At 45.1% G+C, this 14,420-nt stretch overlaps 1 protein-coding gene across 2 annotated transcripts in view; it reads right to left on the reverse strand.

The window, feature by feature from the left end:
• Positions 1–14,420, reverse strand: part of LOC126199382 (uncharacterized) — a 327,315-nt gene that overhangs the window by 249,314 nt on the left and 63,581 nt on the right. The window contains exon 1 of one of the 2 annotated variants that reach the window (XM_049936299.1): positions 12,637–12,921. The exons of the other annotated variant lie outside the window; for it this stretch is intronic. The gene's annotated coding sequence lies outside the window, so the exon portion shown is untranslated. Of the gene's footprint in view, positions 1–12,636; positions 12,922–14,420 lie in introns of those variants that run through there. 2 annotated transcript variants of the gene reach the window in all.

A 14,420-nucleotide genomic window follows, 5' to 3' on the forward strand; every position in this document is an offset into this window, starting at 1 on the left:
ACATGGCTAGATAGACTGGGTACGCGTTGTACATAAATGGTTGATTGAAACTTAGAAACTTATATGTGTCATTAGGCCTTTAGTGTTTTATTCCAGTGGGAATTGTATCATTCTTTATACTTTATTACTCACCTTCTTACCTTCCGTATTTTATACGATTTTTATTTTTACATGCTTTTCACATTGCAACTTTTTTAAGAAATAAAATGTATCTCTTTACATAGGGGCACCCTGAACACTTCTGGTTGCAATTTGCATCTCTTTAAAGGACAGGACTGACCTTTGCTTTCAGTATATGATATATCTACTTAACCAAACGAGCTTGATGACTGCGCGGCAGGGATGAGGGGCTGCGTAAATGGTTCTTATTGAATACTAACTGTTAGCCGCAGACGAGTTTTGCAGAGTGACCTGTATAGGACTGATGAAGCGTGCGGGCTTTGGCAGTTGACTCTTAACGTCAATAAATGTAACAAATTGTGCATACATAGGAAAAGAAATCCACTACTCTACAACTACACAGCTGCTGACGAACTGATGCAAAGAGTATCTACTGTAAAATATCTAGGAGTAACTATTTAGACAGACCTTTAGTGGAACAACAGTATAAAACAAATAATAGGAAAAGCAAACGCCAGACCGAGATTCACAGGAACAATTTTAAGGAAATATAACTCATCCACAAAACAAGTGGCTTACAAGGCGCTTGTTCCACCGATTCGTGAGTATTGTTCATCAGTCTGGGATTCTTTCCAGGTAGGACTAATGGAAGAAGCAGAGAAGATTCGACAAAGAGCGGCACGTTTCGTCACGCAAGAGCCTGACAGAGATGCCCAACAAACTCCAGTGGCAGACGGTACAAGAGGGGCATTGTGCATCACGGAGAGATTGAAATTTTGAAAGAGCGCTCTTCGGGTAGAATCGGACAACATACTAGTTGCTCCCACACACATCTCGCGAAATGAATACGACGAGAAAAATCCTAGAAGGTAGGGCTATTACACAGGCTTGCCGACAATCATTCTTCCCTCGCACCGTTCTCGAATGGAACAGGGAATATAGGGATTAGTTAGTGGTGCCAGAACTACCCTCCGTCACACACCATTAGGTGGCTTGCAGGGTATGATGAAGATAGATAAAAGTGCTCGTATGGGGCAACCGACACCTGGCTGAAAATGACAAGTTCGTGGCCCCCTCCATCAGTAATTCTGCAATTCAATATGGTGTTCGCCCACCCGTAGCCTAGATCATAGCTTCCACTCTCGCACGCATACGTTCAATCAGGTGCTGGAAAGTTTCTTGGGGAATGGCAGCCCATCCTTCACGCAGTGCTGCACTGAGGAGAGGTATCGATGTCGGTCGGCGAGGCCTGGCACGAAGTCGGCGTTCCAAAACATCCCAAAGATGTTCTATAGGATTCAGATCGGGACTCTGTGCAAGCCAGTCCATTACAGGGATGTTATTGTCGTATACCTCTCCTCCACAGGCCGCGCATTATCAACAGGTGCTCGATCGTGTTGAAAGATGCAGTCGCCATCCTCGAATTGCTCTTCAACAGTGGGAAGCAAGAAGGTACTTAAAACATCAATGTCGGCCATTGCTGTGATAATGCCACGTAAACAACAAGGGCTGCAAGTTCCCTCCACGAAAAACACGACCACACCAAGACACCACCGCCTCCGAATTTTACTGCAGGTACTACACACGCTGGCAGGTGACGTTCACTGGGCATCCTCCATACCCACACCTTGTCATCGGATCGCCACATTGTGTACCGTGATTCGTCACTCCACACAACGTTTTTCCACTGTTCAATCGTTCAATGTTTACACTCCTTACACCAAGTGCAGCGTCGTTTGGCATTTACCGGAGTGATGTGTGGCTTATGAGCAGATGCTCGACCATGAAATCCATGTTTTCTCGTCTTCCGCCTAACTGTTATAGTACTTGCAGTGGATCCTGATGCAGGTTGGTATTCCTGTGTGTTTGTCTGGATAGATATCTGCCTATTACACATTACAACCCTCTTCAACTGTTGGCGGTGTCTGTCAGTCAACAGACGAGGTCGGCCTGTACGCTTTTGTGTTGTACGTGTACCTTCGCGTTTCCACTTCATTATCACATCGAAAACTGTGGACCTAGGGATGTTTAGGAGTGTAGAAATCTCGCTTACAGACGTATGACACAAGTGACACCCAATCACCTGACCACGTACGAAGTCCGTGAGTTCCGCGGAGCGCCCCATTCTTCTCTCTCACGATATGTGTCTACTGAGGTCGCTGATATGGAGTACCTGACAATAGGCGGCAACACAATGCACCTAATATGAAAAACGTATGTTTTGGGGGTTGTCCGGATACTTTTGAACACATAGTGTACATACTACCATAACCTTCCAAGGAGGTTACTGGATTCTGTCAAGACTGAGCATAGCGGGTATCTGCAAAAGGGAATGTGGTTGCTCAACGACAGTGCCTCAGCTTTTTCAGCTATCAAATTTTGCTCAACTCCCACATTCTCCTGACATGGCTCCCAATCACTTCTTCGACTTTCGCCAGATGAAGAAACCAATGCCTGGCAAACATTTCCAGAATGACGACGAGCTGAAGTCATCCGTCGTTGGGAAGAATATCTCGCATTGAAGAGTGAATATTAAGAGATTCACTAACATCATTACTTTAATTTCACTGTCGTAGCTTGGTTTCTTCGATGCAACAATTTACCGTCGTAGTTACATCTCTTTACATTGTACCACAGACGACAGGTAATGTTACAATAGTTTCCAGATTTCTGTTCTGAAAAATTGCTGCCCACTAATTGTAACGTGATTGCACAATATTATGACGATAAGATTTCGAGGAAACGTCCTTTCTTACATCGGGAACAAGATGCATTACGTACGAGGACTTGCTGAAAAGTAATGCATACGATTTTTTTATTCTGTTCTCAATAAGTTTGAGGTATTACATGTCATGTGTGTTACTCGGCCGACATTCCCATCTCGCTGATGTGAATTGCAACCCTTCGCCACTAGTGGGCTCTGAATTGTAGCGTATAACATGGCGGCGTGTTAATGTAACTTACGTCTGTGCATGAGAAACAATGTCCTGTAATTGAGTTTCTAACAGCAGAAAAAGTGACCGCAGTTGAGTTCCATACAAGAATGAAAGCTGTGTGCGGTGTTATGATATCGACATGAGTAATTTACGAAGTTGGGTTGTTTGTGTGCTAACCTCAACGTGTGTGGCAGAGTGCAGAGTGGAAGACCGGGTACGGCAACCGACGAGACTCATCAGAATTAGGGTGATGAACTCTTCACAGAAAATCGTTGGATGTTCAAGGGGTGCTGCATTTGGAATTCATGCTTAAAGGCACAACCATAAGCTCCGCAAGGTACTACGAGACCCTCAGAAAAGTGTAAACACGAATTCGAAGAGTTCATCCACATATGGGGAGCACTCTCTCCGGCATCACAACGCCAGAACAGATACGAGCGCTGCTACATTTGCAACAATCCGTCGCCTTATGTTCACTTACATAGAAAACTCTCCATACAGTTCCCAATCGGCTCCATCCGAATTTCATCTGTTTTCAGAACTTGAAGAATGCCTTCGAGGACTTCACTTCGATAGTCATGAAGCGGTTCAAGCAGAGGTGAGCTTGTGGCTCCGTCAACAAAGTCAAACATTCTACAGTGACGGTAGCAACAAACTTGTCTCTCACTGAATGTGTTAGACGGAAAAACTTTTTTACTTCGCAGATGAGAAAATGTGCTACATTCCAACAGCATTTTTTATCTGGCCTATTCTGTAGGATAGTTCTTAATCGTCGAACGAATCGAGTTCCTTCTCGAATATTTAATCAAGTATCTTTGAACTTGTTAAAATTTATGATACATGTAGTTAAGCAAGGCACGCATTCGGAAAAATAAAGCTATAACAGATACGTATACGACCAGCTAACAAGTAATACGGTGTCTGGAATGCAAGATCAACAACATGAATAATTCAGAAAGTTCCATTGTAGTCGATTCCACAACCAGTGGTAATCGTTTGGAGTCAGTACATCAGATTAAATAAGTAGTAAGGTCACAAATCGATACAAAACAGAACGATTACGTAAGATTACTCGTGCAGCTGGGAAAGTGTAGATACCGTAGCTTCAAAGTGAGACCTATTACTAAGTGGATCTCGAATATTAGGAAATGGCTTCAGGTTGGTATGAGGCAACAAAATGGAAAAAATGATACCAGGTCAACCCAAACCAAAATATTATGTAGTTGTTCAGGGAACTCAATAAAGTGTTAAGCTACCCTTTACACATATAATATTTCATCAAAAATGTAACGACAAAAATCAGAAAAAAATTTCTGACTTAATTTATGAATGCAACTGGAAAAAGAGTATCAGGAAATATTAAGACATGCCGTGACCGCCTGCTAGTGAAACGTGTCGTGTAAATGGAGATTTAGATATAGACTCAAGATAACAAATCTTGAACCGTTATTCGGGCTGTAACCTGAGAGCAACAAATTTGTGTAATTTCTTTCGCGTCTGCGTGTACTTTCAAGTGTTTTCTGCAAATGAAAATTTTGCGAAACAGCTGTCTTTGAGTACCCTTTAGTGCTTCCAGTAATTCGATAGCCTCGAGTTCTCGGAAGATGACATTCCATAAAACTGAGACTTATCTCTTTCTCTTTGGTATAACAAAGACTGGTTACGCCCACTCAAGATCTGAGATTAGAGCATAATTAACTTAGGGGCGGTATTCGGTGAACTTGATCCACAAAGTGTCTGTGAAGACCAGTGCTCTCTCCTAAGCTGGAGAGTCGCCTCTCCGTTGGCGTTGAGCGACACAGTGCGGCCCGGCTGTCGGTTCCGCTGAATCACGATTCCGGAGGGTCCAGATTTGCTGCGCAGATACGCAGAAAGACGCGTTTGTCGCACAGCGGGCGTTGTACCCATTCCAAGAAGCACGCCTCACACCTTGATTTACGGCGGTGTGCCGCCGCGACTCTTCTGAGCGTGCTATCATCATCATTATTTAGCTGGCTACGTGTATTTTTACCCTAGTCATCATTAGTGGTGAGGTAATGATACACGACTAACACCGTTTTGTGAAAGAAGCCACGGTTGTTAAACAAACGCACAGTTCGTTTTCAGATTGAAATGATTTGTATAGCTACTTCATTATTCGATAGTTTAAGAGAATGGCGTCTCTCGCACTTCCATTATGCTAAAGTTAAGTACGCACTCTTCAAACTTGTGAAGTCCATCGTGGCAAATTTTCTCTACACAGTAAAAAGATGTCCTCTAACGTTTAGTGTGATTTGCCGCAACACCTTCGTCTTTCCTCCACTACAATGAGTTGCAAGCCCATGATTGATAAAAGGGAAGGAGCTACTTAAGGATTCACCGGGAATGGAAACTTGAAAATCTGACAACTAAAACTGCTACTCTGGCCACAATACTACGAAAGCAACGTTCATTTTATTTCCTGCAACTCTCTCGTGAAAGACTTTCTCCATGCGTCACTTCACTTACATACACATTCAGCATTATTTGTATTAAAAAAAAGGTACTGCGCCATCTATCTTTTTTTCACAATTTAGCGGTAATTTTTGGTCCTTTCTTTTTAAATTCACTACTTCACTCTGTTAGACTCGAAGAACTTTGTAAGATTAATAAAATTAAACTTTTAGAAATTTCTTTCGTGTTATCTGTGCTGGTGATGCCGATGTATTTTCAAACCGTAACAGTCAAAAACATATTATCTTGCCCCATGTGTTTCTTCACATGACAGCAAATTATTCTCCCTTTTCATTCTTGAGCCTGGTTAATAAAGTGTAGTGTTGCGAGGCATTCTTTCATACGAAAAATCGTCGAGAGACATACTACGTAGTTCCTTCTAATGATTTTATCGACTGATTTCGTTTCCTTCTCCCATTACATCGGGAAACAAATCAGTCTTCTTCCATTACTAATAATACACATGTACGTAGAACCCTAAACGCTAAATATAAAGCTCGTTTCGTTTTGCTTCCAAGATAACAACACGAATGTGTGCTCCCTGTTAGTTGGTTCTAATAGAAGGAATGGCCTAGGAAACGTTGCATCTAGACATATCGATTAATGCTCGTCCAACATATTCAGTAGCAACACAGTGATTTGTTAGTTGCTACAAGGGTAGATTAACCTGGTACTGGTAAAATTTTCTAAAACTGAGATCGCATAAATACTACTACATTTACAACAACCGGTTTCGAGAGACTTGGTTCATTTTCATTTTGTGTTGCAACCTCAAGTCAAGTGGATAAAAAGTAGCCCATTACAGAAAGGTTTGTCATACATAAAACTTTTAAAATCAAAAACCACCCTGTGCACATAGTCATGGCCACATATGTAGCGCGCACAGATGACTGTTACGTCACAAAAATCACAGTGCACAATAAAATGCGCAGTAGACCATCTGTTTACGTTAGCTGGACATGTTCTGATCATTGAAGATGCACCTTAGACGGCGTATAAGGTCAGATCGCTCCTTCCGATTTCTGAACAGGAGGAAATTTAGTCTTCTGGTAATGCAACGCAAAAATCTCTTTACGACGTTATTCTCGAAACGAAACATTTCATATCTTATTGCTTGGAGAATCTTTTGTAATTTGCTCAAGTGAGCTATTTAGAACTCGTACTTAATACATGATTTATTTTTCGATCTTTGTAAAGGAATTTTGCTACCCTAGCAACATAACCGTCGACTGGACGTTGATGACGAAGAAAAAATTATTCGATCTTGATGCTCGTCTCTCTGCAATGCATACATTAGTGAATTTGCCTTGTTTCCCTGTACTTTGTGGCCAAGCACCACTCTGATGATAAATTCACCCCTGTATGGCGACTCAAGGGGAAAGTAATCAATTCATTTGAAGAACTTTTGTTTTCATTATAAATGTGAGTGCGTCAGACTTTGCTTACGGTAATACTTTGCAGATTATAGTGAGCTGCGCACCATAAAGAGAGTATCTACAACACGAGTCTTAGGCACTCCAGTCTTCTCAGCAGCGAAGACAGACAGACAGCAGTCTCAGATTTCAAGTAGAAAACATTACGTTATTCGCCACACAGATAAAAGGCCATATTTCCCGTCCTTATTCGTCCCCTATTCCTTCTCCTAGCTCCGTTCCGCTCTTAATGGTACCACGCTGGGTCCTGCGTTGCTCGCTCCAGACAGAAGTTGAACGCACCGCTCACAAACAGCGATAGGTGTGACATTTGAACCCGGCAAAAAAGTATACCCATTAGTGAATTTGCCTTTGTTTCCCTGCACTTTGTGGCCAAGCACTCTGATAACTTCACCCTTGTATGGCGACTCAAGGGAAAAGTAATCAATTCATTTGAAGAATTTTTGTTTTCATTATAAAGTTATAACGTAATACATTATATCTGAAGGCGGAACCGGAGCTATAGCGACAAAAATGCAAAGTATATTCGTAGAAATGATCATTGGGCTCACCACATAGAAATTACATTTCGTTTGATTTCCTACTCTCATTTATTGTCGTACGCGCATTGCACTGCAAATATCTGAACAACACTGTAAATATTGACAGTTAGCGTCGTCTGTCTTATCTCGAAACAAATTTATTTCATTCACTCGCGGTACTTGTTGACAACAGGAGGGCCCACTTCACTCTTGGCATTCAAGCTATGCTGAGCTGTCGCCGCAACTGCCGGCCGCTGTGACCGAGCGGTAGCAGGCGCTTCAGTCCGGAACCCCGCGACCGCTACGGTCGCAGGTTCGAAGCCTGTCTCGGGCATGGATATCTGTGATGTCCTTAGGTTAGTCAGGTTTAAGTAGTTCCAAGTCCAGGGGACTGATGTCCTCAGATATTAAGTCCCATAGTGCGCAGAGCCATTTTTGTCGCTGCAACGACGGCAACCACTTTTGCATCCGTACACACGGGGATGGTTTGATAAGTCTGGTAAAAAAGTAAGAAAAATATTTGTTTCGTAAACAATTCACCTTATTTCTCGACATAGTCTCCTTTGAGGGATATATACTTGGTCCAACGCTCTTCCAGCTTTTTCACGCCATCAGAAAAATAGGTTCTGTATAACTCTGCAGAATACTAGTTGACTGTAACTATCACTCCCTCACTGAATGAACATTTCTTCCCAGCAATCCAGTTTCAAGTTAGGGGGAAGAAGTCAATTGAGGTTAAGTCTGGTGAATAGTGTGGATGAGGAACCACCTCTAAGCCCCTGTAGAGCACTTTCGCCATTGTGATGACTGATGTGTCGACTATACGGTGCATTATCCGGATGAAAGAGCACATTTTTGTGTACTAATCTTGGTCTTTTTTCAGCAACGCAAGTTTCAAATAATCTGACAATGAAGCATAATACGAACCTGTTACGACGCTGCCCTTTTCCAAATAATCTATGTGGATTATTACTCGGGAATCCCCCCCCCCCCCCCCGAAAAAAACAATGGCCATCATCTTACAAGCAAACAAAATGGTCTTTGCCTTCTTCGACGCACTTTCACCAGCCTTTGTCCGTTGTTTTGACTGTCGTTCTGACTCTGGAGGGTAATGATGGATCCAGGTTTAATTAACAGTCACAAATCGGCAGAAAAAGTCTTGCGGATTGCGATTAAACATCACCAGATGTTGCGTTGATACACTCCTGGAAATTGAAATAAGAACACCGTGAATTCATTGTCCCAGGAAGGGGAAACTTTATTGACACATTCCTGGGGTCAGATACATCACATGATCACACTGACAGAACCACAGGCACATAGACACAGGCAACAGAGCATGCACAATGTCGGCACTAGTACAGTGTATATCCACCTTTCGCAGCAATGCAGGCTGCTATTCTCCCATGGAGACGATCGTAGAGATGCTGGATGTAGTCCTGTGGAACGGCTTGCCATGCCATTTCCACCTGGCGCCTCAGTTGGACCAGCGTTCGTGCTGGACGTGCAGACTGCGTGAGACGACGCTTCATCCAGTCCCAAACATGCTCAATGGGGGACAGATCCGGAGATCTTGCTGGCCAGGGTAGTTGACTTACACCTTCTAGAGCACGTTGGGTGGCACGGGATACATGCGGACGTGCATTGTCCTGTTGGAACAGCAAGTTCCTCTGCCGGTCTAGGAATGGTAGAACGATGGGTTCGATGACGGTTTGGATGTACCGTGCACTATTCAGTGTCCCCTCGACGATCACCAGTGGTGTACGGCCAGTGTAGGAGATCGCTCCCAACACCATGATGCCGGGTGTTGGCCCTGTGTGCCTCGGTCGTATGCAGTCCTGATTGTGGCGCTCACCTGCACGGCGCCAAACACGCATACGACCATCATTGGCACCAAGGCAGAAGCGACTCTCATCGCTGAAGACGACACGTCTCCATTCGTCCCTCCATTCACGCCTGTCGCGACACCACTGGAGGCGGGCTGCACGATGTTGGGGCATGAGCGGAAGACGGCCTAACGGTGTGCGGGACCGTAGCCCAGCTTCATGGAGACGGTTGTGAATAGTCCTCGCTGATACCCCAGGAGCAACAGTGTCCCTAATTTGCTGGGAAGTGGCGGTGCGGTCCCCTACGGCACTGCGTAGGATCCTACGGTCTTGGCGTGCATCCGTGCGTCGCTGCGGTCCGGTCCCAGGTCGACGGGCACGTGCACCTTCCGCCGACCACTGGCGACAACATCGATGTACTGTGGAGACCTCACGCCCCACGTGTTGAGCAATTCGGCGGTACGTCCACCCGGCCTCCCGCATGCCCACTATACGCCCTCGCTCAAAGTCCGTCAACTGCACATACGGTTCACGTCCACGCTGTCGCGGCATGCTACCAGTGTTAAAGACTGCGATGGAGCTCCGTATGCCACGGCAAAGTGGCTGACACTGACGGCGGCGGTGCACAAATGCTGCGCAGCTAGCGCCATTCGACGGCCAACACCGCGGTTCCTGGTGTGTCCGCTGTGCCGTGCGTGTGATCATTGCTTGTACAGCCCTCTCGCAGTGTCCGGAGCAAGTATGGTGGGTCTGACACACCGGTGTCAATGTGTTCTTTTTTCCATTTCCAGGAGTGTATGTTATGCCGGATGCACTTTTGGTCGACTGTGAGCAATCGCGGCACCCAGTTCTCACACAGCTTCTTCATAGCCAATTCTCCGACCAGGATATTATGCACTCGCTCAGTTGAGATGCCCGCAGTCTCAGCAATTTCACGAATTTTTATTCGGTGGTCTTTCATTACCATATCGGTTTTTGGTGACCTCAACTGGTCGGCCAGAGCGCTCTTCGTCCTCGGTGCTTGCCTGACCACATTTAAATTCCTTTATCCAAAAGGAAATGTTCTTCAATGATGGTGTGTAGTCCGCATGAACTTCATTCAGTTCTGTTTTGATCTGTGCGGCAGTTCAACACTTCAAATGAAAGTGTCAGCACGAAACTCTGTTTTCTCCTTTTCAATCGCAGTCGGCACACTGACTAATGCAGATGACTGTCAACAATGAACTGTACGATCGTTGGAATAATCAAGCTTACCAATTATGAAGGCGCAACAAAGACATTCCATTCTTTCATGGTAATTTACCAGACATATCTAACCATCCTCGTAGGTGATTCATGGTGATTGTGTGTTACGGACTTTTTCACTGACCAGAAGATATTTTCGTGGAAAGAAAGGTAACTGGGGTAACAAACCGAATAAATCATAGTTCGTAATAAAAAAATTTCTGTCTCAATCGCGAAATGTTTGTATTAAGATATGACCAGTTTCATTGGGTTATGCACCATAATCAGATATGCAATGGTTGGTTACGAATATCGCGTTAATGGCTGTGTTCGCTACTTAAGATATGGCAAGTTACATTGACGTTCTATTCGTAGCCCAAGCATTTTAAATATTGTGTTGGTGCGTAAGGCCGGTATTACACTATTAAATTTCTTTGACAAGGAAATTTGATCAAATATTAATCACATTTCTTTGACACAGATCTTTGATGTGGCGCTAAAAGCGGTATTGCACTGCCATCAAACATTTCGTGGTACTTCCTTTAGAATGGCCAACGAAAGCTTGTTACTATGCTCTGCAATTGCGTGCACTATAATTGCATTGTGTTTACATTCGGAGGAGGAGTGGAAGAAAGGAAAGGTACTTGGGTAAAGTCCTGGGTATCATGGCGATATAATAAAAGCATTCAACAAAACTTGTTACAGGAGCTTTAAGCCGAGGACCTTCAAATCGTATGAAAATCACCTCCGAATGGACGAGTGAACATTTTAGTACGTGATCAAGAAAGTCGCTCCTCATATAACGAAGCAGAACACTCACTTCAGAAATACAGTATCCACGTTTATATACAGGAGCTGAGATTTATCCTTCCAGTAAACAGAAGGAGATCGCTTTCTTTGATCAACTCTAAAGCGAGAAGACGAGGCACTAGATTTGATCAAATAAATTTGACAAAAAACAACATTTGACAAAAGTTATCTATTATATTACGTCAAATACATTGGATGAATCAACTTTGTCAAAGAAATTTGATAGTGTAATACAGGCCCAAGGTATTGAAGCCTCTCTTACGTTAACAAAAGTACTTTGCGATCGAAACGAAAAATTTGTGTACAGGGAGTTCCGAGACTCCCGTTACAAGCTTCTAGGACTTGAGTGAGTACATAATATTCTAAAGAGGAATCCGTGTCCGAAAGCATATCGTTTCTTTTTTACGACTGTTTCAGGTAAGATGTTTAACTCATCCGCTTCTGCTTGAGGAATTGAATTAGATGTGACGCACTACTGTCATAATGTAACAATTCTAAAATGAACATAACGAAACACCCGTTTATCACTTAAGCACATTTGTTTGTATTAACACTTAAACATTACGTGTTTGCATTATTCTAAAACGAAAAGAACCCAGCATATCGTACGTAAAGAACAGTACTGGGGTGTTACAACAGAGGCTCGGTGTAGTAACCACCAAAGTTGTTAACTTACGTTCTATACGTCATCCTGTCTACCCTATTGCGTACCAGCACAAGCAACTCTGAGACTTTTCTTCGTCTGTCAGCAGAAGCGGACGCGTTGCACATCTGAGCTGAAACCGTCCTAGAACGGAAACGGTACGTTTCTTGGACATTAGTTCCTAATCAAAACATTATGTACTAACTTCCCTCTACAAGTCCTAGAAGTTTGTAACGGGAATTTTCGAACACCCTGTATTACTAACGGTGTTGTGGCCCTACATCGAAGAGGCTATGTTAGCATTTCAGATTACGGTTACCTTCTTACTTTGTAAAGATCCACCAAAATACTCAGAAAATATCATTGAACAGCCTCCGAAGTTTTGTCGGTGGAGTTAGGTTTACCCTGTACGTCTACCAGTGATCTTGGAGTTTTGTTATCTGCAGGCTAAAGACTGGAACAGCTAAGTTTCTAAACAGTTCTGTTCTGCGCAGTGCTCGCTGTTAATGGCAATTCAATGAGATGTGCTCCGGAATAAACAAGGTGTTCAATCTACGCAGTAATCTGTGGGTACGATTAACGGAAGTGAATGTTATGAAGGAAAAGTGCGTAGTCTCAGTGACTGGCAGTCACGACACACTCGGAACTCACCGCGACGGGAAATCCGGTCCGCAGCAGCGAAGAGGCAGGAACTTGGAAGAGCAACACAGACGGTCCGCTGAAGAGCTGCTCGCGCACTCGGGGGAATCACGGGCACGGGGAACCGACGGCGGCCGCGACTGCGACTGCGACTGCGACGCGACGGCAGGTGACGCGACGCCTACAGCGCGAGACTGGGGGCTGCGCGCGGCCGCACGCCGTCTCCGCGGCACGTGACGCCAGCAAATCTTCCGTTAGTCATGGTCGTATTTCGGCGGTGCGCGCTGGACGACCAACGGGCGCGATCTGCGCGTCGCCGCGACGCCGCCGCCGCCGCCGCCGCCGCCGCCGCAGCAGCCACCGAGAGCCGTGACGTCACGGCGCGCGCCCCTCCCCGCCACAGCCACAGCTATTCCTGGCCGCCAGCGGACACCGGCCTGCTACGGCAGACACTGCGTCGTCCGGCGACTACGCCGCCACCCTCGCCTCCGCTCAGTCCCCTGCCTATCCTCTATCAACATCACTCACTCCACCTGCGTCGTTTCACACGTTCCACCGTGCGAGGGGTAGTCACAAAATTTTAATTATCAGTCCGAAAAATTACACTACTGGCCATTAAAATTGCTACACCAAGAAGAAATGCAGATCAGAAAACGGGTATTCATTGGACAAATATATTATGCTAGAACTGACATGTAAGTACAATTTCACGCAATTTGGGTGCATAGATCCTGAGAAATCGGTACCCAGAACCGCCTCTGGCCGTAATAACGGCCTTCATACGCCTGGGCATTGAGTCAAACAGAGCTTGGATCGCGTGTACACGTACAGCTGCCCATGCAACTTCGACGCTATATCACAGTTCATCAACAGTAGTGACTGGAGTATTCTGACGAGCCAGTTGCTCGGCCACCATTGACCAGACGTTTTCAATTGGTGAGAGATCTGGAGAATGTGCTGGCCAGGGCAGTAGTCGAACATTTTCTGTATCCAGAAAGGCCCGTACAGGACCTGCAACATGCGGTCGTGCATTATCCTGCTGAAATGTAGGGTTTCGCAGGGATCGAATGAAGGGTAGAGCCACGGGTCGTAACTCATCTGAAATGTAACGTCCACTGTTCAAAGTGCCGTCAATGCGAACAAGAGGTGACCGAGACGTGTAACCAATGTCACCCCATACCATCACGCCTGGTGATACGCCAGTATGGCGATTACGAATACACGCTTCCAATGTGCGTTGACCACGATGTCGCCAAACACGGTTGCGACCATCATGATGCTGTAAACAGAACCTGGATTCATCCGAAAAAATGACGTTTTGCCATTCGCGCACCCAGGTTCGTCGTTGAGTACACCATCGCAGGAGCTCCTGTCTGTGATGCAGCGTCAAGGGTAACCGCAGCCATGGTCTCCGAGCTGACAGTCCATGCTGCTGCAAACGTCGTCTAACTGTTCGTGCAATGGTTGTTGTCTAGCAAACGTCCCCATCTGTTGACTCAGGGATCGAGACGTGGCTGCACGATCCGTTACAGCCATGTGGATAAGATGCCTGTCATCGCGACTGCTAGTGATACGAGGCCGTTGGGATCCAGATCGGCGTTCCGTACAACCCTCCTGATCCCACCGATTCCATATTTTGCTAACAGTCATTGGATCTCGACCAACGCGAGCAGCAATGTCACGATACGATAAACCGCAATCGCGATAGGCTACAATCCGACCTTTATCAAAGTCGGAAACGTGATGGTACGCATTTCTCCTCCTTACACGAGGCATCACAACGACGTTTCACCAGG

Source organism: Schistocerca nitens, chromosome 8 (genome assembly GCF_023898315.1).
Source record: "Schistocerca nitens isolate TAMUIC-IGC-003100 chromosome 8, iqSchNite1.1, whole genome shotgun sequence".
NCBI classification, from domain to species: domain Eukaryota; kingdom Metazoa; phylum Arthropoda; class Insecta; order Orthoptera; family Acrididae; genus Schistocerca; species Schistocerca nitens.